Genomic DNA, 4,962 nt, shown 5'->3' on the forward strand with positions numbered 1-4,962 from the left:
TTTTCGACCACCTTCAAATCACCTCAGTTTTGGCACACATGATCTCTTCCAAAAAAAAAACTAGGTTTCCAAGTTTTTGTATTTTTTAATTTTTTTTTGAATTTATAATGCCCTCTAGACTGACTGCTGAAAACATCGGTCTATGCCTCAAGGGGGCATTGTAAAATAATTTTTTTCAAAATTTTCTTGCATACACATGTTTTGCACATGTGGGTGACCATGTACAAGAAAATTTGGGTGATTTGGAGGTGGTGGAAAAATTCACGTTTTTTCAAAAAATGGCTTAAGTTAGACCAAATGGTCCCTCCGAGAATGCGGGCATTTTTTCGACCACCTCCAAATCACCTCAGTTTTGGCACACATGATCTCTTCCACAAACAAAACTAGGTTTCCAAGTTTTTGTATTTTTTTGAATTTATAATGCCCTCTAGACTGACTGCTGAAAACATCGGTCTATGCCTCAAGGGGACCTGCATGCAAGAGTCGGGGATCTGCATGCAAGAGTCTGGGACCTGCATGTGAATAGTGATTCATCAAGGCCTTGACAGCTACTGGCACAGCGGCTGCCGCCCGATTTGCATGCAACGAAGATGAACGTGCATGGAGGTTTTTCAAAGATTTCCAAGCACACCCGAGTGGGCCCCGCTTATTTAAAAAATACGTCAGTCATTATTGCTCTGTAAATGAAGAATATGCATGATGATTATGAACATGCATGACAACCATAGTAAGGGTGAAGAATCATAGTGCCCAATTTGTCGAAATACATCATCATTCTTAAAGTTGGACATCACATGATACACACAGAAAGTGGAAACGAAAGATGTCGAACTAATACAGTAACATGGCAGTACAACCGCACTTCACTAAATTACTGTCACGATGAAATAGAATGTAAAGACCACGTCACACAAAGCTGAATGGCACACAACTTTCTCTGGCTCATCGTCGGTTCATGCTGTATGCAGATATCACAGTTCAGCCTCGAGATCCTACACGGAAGAATAGAATAAATCACATGGACATCAATTATGAGTAAAACACATGCAAAAAAATATGAACATATTTCGTACCTCTAGCAATTTAGTGCATTTACGTCGATTGTGACCTGGTTTCTTGCAATAGCCACAGATATTCTGTGATCTTGACTTCTTTGTCTTTGCCTGCAGCCTTTTCTTCGGTGCACCTCGTCCTGGCACATGCACGGGATCCAGAACCTTATCAACTTTCTGCGAGTGCGGCATCAACGGGCCAAACCTAATGCTGTTATGCTAAGCATTAGTTGACTCCTTGCTGTCAGCTAGTTCAAAACTTGATTGCTTGCCATGATGTTGTGCTTGCAAAAGCATCTTTAGACGGTGATAGTCCTCATCAGAGTGGCATGCCTGGAAACTTGCGGCGTGACTACAATTCCGCAACTCGCGGTACCTCTGCCGGCTTAGCGAATAGTCATACATCTGATTTTTTCTGGTAGGTGCGTATGCACATTTTGCATTCATAGTCCACCTAGTGGGAACGCAACAACCGGGCATAATTGTTTGTTTTAAAATCCCCAATATGTAAAAAATGTGGGAACATGGTGTGCCTGCGCATTCCAGCTTACGGCAAGAACAACTCACCTTGTGCAAAAGACCTCCTTGCTCTTCAATGCGCACTCCAAACTTTTTATCCATTCTTTCCTGCTTGGACACAACATAAGTAGAATCTTCTGATCCATCTAGTATCTCTCTAATCTGACATTTGCTGACAGCATCTATGCTCCATAAGACCATCTTAAAGACCCTAGGTGTGAAAACTGTTGCGGCGTGTTTCTCAAGCGGCGAAGCATTTTCCTCTGTAAATGGAACGGACTGCAAGGCTTCGACGTCATGGAGAGCTTCGTTAATCCGTCGCGACGCAAGGCAACGCTCATAGTGCTCTAGCATTTCAAACAACGACATCTTACCCTCAAGATGCGTATGTAGCACAGAGTTCAAGCTCTCACTCCTTTGATTGCTGCTCAATCCTAGGAAACAACGCCCCTCAAGATATGGAGCACACCACAACTTTCTCATCTGATACATCTGATGCAGCCAAGACTCCTCACTGGTTACTTTATTCCGTTGTAAGAATTGTATCCATTTTATCTCATGCTCTTCAATGGAAGAAGTATCATAAATGAAAGATCTGAATTCCTCCTTTACGTCGTCATCATGCAGATGGCGTACAATGTTCTGCTGAATGTGCCATATACATAGTCTATGGTTTGATTATGGCCAGACCACCCTTATTGCTCTCTGCATTGCAAGGTCCCCATCTGTGATCACAGATATCGGATGCTTCTGTGCCATGCAATCAGAAAAGGTCCGCAACATCCACTCGTAGGCCTGGCTTGTTTCATGAGAAATTATACCACGGCCAAATATAACAGTGCTGCGGTGGTGATTCAACCCGACAAAAGGCACGAATGGCAGATTGTATTTGTTGGTTCTGTATGTGCTATCAAAAACAATGACGTCTCCGAAAGCCTCGTAGTCAAGTCGCGATTGACTATCAGCCCAGAACAGTCACTTCAGATGGCCATGCTCGTCTACCAAGTACTTGAAGAAAAAATCCACATCTCGCTCTCGCCTCGCCATCATGTGCATGATCACCGTTTTAGCATCACCGGCACTGATTGTCTCCTGCTTATTAGCATGGCAGAAATTGTAAACGTCCCTCTTTATGCATCCAACCTTATCAAATCCACCGTATTGAAAGCACAAAATATCCATAATACGGTATTTACGGATCCCACATTTTTCCATGTCCGCAATGTCCGCTTTCTGCTCATCGCTAATTCGTCTGTGCGAACGCAGCAGACAAGAAAGATCCCGTGGGGCTAGAGGATGGCTGTGCTCATCGATGAAATCCTTGACAAACCACCGACCGGTTTCCTCCTGTCTCGTAATGACCAATTTAGCATTACACCCAACACGAGTTAAACTTCGTAGCCTCCTCTTTCTATCTTCCATCTTTCTTTTCATGTGCTTATCTTCGCGAAACCCTTGACGACTACACACAATTTTCCTTAAAATTATGTATTTGTTGGATCCATCCCACTCAACGTAGCTTTTCCTAAACACTAAAACCTTTTTCAAGAGCATATTTGTTGTAGAATTCATAGCCTTCAGCCTCACTATCAAACATCTTGCTGACAACATTTACATACTCGAACATACGCCATGTCTTCCTGCATATGACATGTGAGGGAAACCAATCATCAACATCTTTCTGTTTATCAATGTTGCAGGTGTAAAATAGCTCATAGGCAAAGACAAGTGCATGGAAAAGACTTTGCTGGTTTGACATGTGAGGGAAACCAATCATCAACGTCCAACAAGTAGTATCTCATCTTCCTTTAAACTATATTTCATGCGCTATGCAAACCTAAAGTGATGATGACTTTAATAAACTAAATTAAGTGAACTATGGAACCAGTATCTCATCTTCCTTTAGTATATCTCATCTCAAACGTCAACATCTTACTTAAACAAACATGATGCAATTAGCTCAAGAGAAACTATGCCACGATGAAGCTTTCCATTCGTTGTTCTAGTCAGTACCCGGATCTTGTGGGGTTGAGGTTGTACTGCATGCACGGTGGAGGGGCGCAACGGCCAAGAGAACGAGCAGAACGCCAAGCCGAATTCATACCTTAAGGATGGTACGCGCGAAGAGATGGGATCGCCCGCCGCAGTCGCCGCCGATTCAGCCGGCGCAGATCCGACCTTCTTCTTCTTCGGTGACGGCGTGGGGGGCTGGGGTTGATTGGGTGGAGGACGAGGACGATGAATTTATTCCTCTCGCCGGGCAGGTCGAGGACGGAGAAGGTCAGGAGCGGCGAGCGGCGACGAATAGATCGGAGGAGGATTTTGAACTGGATCGAGTAGACATGGATCTGGTCCTCAGGTGATCGGTTCAAGAAAAGATATTCCCCCCTGGACCATTATGCCCTTATTGCAATTAACATATTAAATTTAATCAATTAAAATTCCCCGCAAGATCTGAATGCTAATAAAAATCAGACGTGATCAGACATGTAAGTACTGCTAAGTACTCCGAGTACTAACCCAATCACCGTAAAACAGCTCTTAAAATATTTCTATATTACATGATGGAGCTTGGAATTATCTTTTGTATCTTGAAATGCGCTGAAGTTGTTTCCTTATATACGATAAGATTAGAGGATTGCTCCAAGTAAATAAGCCGTATTCTGTATCATAGATCTGGTCAATTTTACATGCTCACCATTTGCAGATATTTAAAGTCGCACATTCATTGGGGTGTGGATTCGAGAAAAATATCTTACTGTTCACTGTTATGTTTGATCTGGAAAATCACCATGGAAACTTCTTTATTTTCGCATTGGAAACTGATGTCATGAGGATATGTTGGCAGAAGAATGAAAGAGGTGCTCGATATGCTTGGTAGAAATCTTACTAGCTGCTGGCTTAGCGAAAAGAGATTGAACATGAAACATCCATCAGAAATCTTACTTGGTTGAACATGAAACAGGTGCGGAGGCACATCCTCACGTGAGCACGGGAGTGGAAAGCGCCGTTCAAAGATGCGGAGGCGGTGGACTTGGACCGCTTGGGAGGCCGGTTAATGAAGTACTAGCTGGGAACTCTGCTTCAAAGCTACCAAGGAAACCTGCCGCCCAGCCGGCACAGCAACACTACTGCCTCAGTGGGCGTCTGGTGGAGGAGTGATGGCACCCATGTTGAGGAAATCTTAAGCACGCGCATGCTGCAAACCTGCTTTCTTTTGGCTCACATTTTAGGCCTTGTTTCCGATGCTACGTAACGCCGGTTTGCGAATGATTTGCACCTGTTAGCGCTGTATGACTCTATGGTTTCATTCTATGAAATGTAGCTGGGGTGGCTCCACTCTGTTCATCAGCGGAAAAGGATGCCTTTAAGTTACCTTCATCAGGTAGAC

This window comes from Triticum dicoccoides, chromosome 1B (genome assembly GCF_002162155.2).
Source record: "Triticum dicoccoides isolate Atlit2015 ecotype Zavitan chromosome 1B, WEW_v2.0, whole genome shotgun sequence".
Classification (NCBI taxonomy): domain Eukaryota; kingdom Viridiplantae; phylum Streptophyta; class Magnoliopsida; order Poales; family Poaceae; genus Triticum; species Triticum dicoccoides.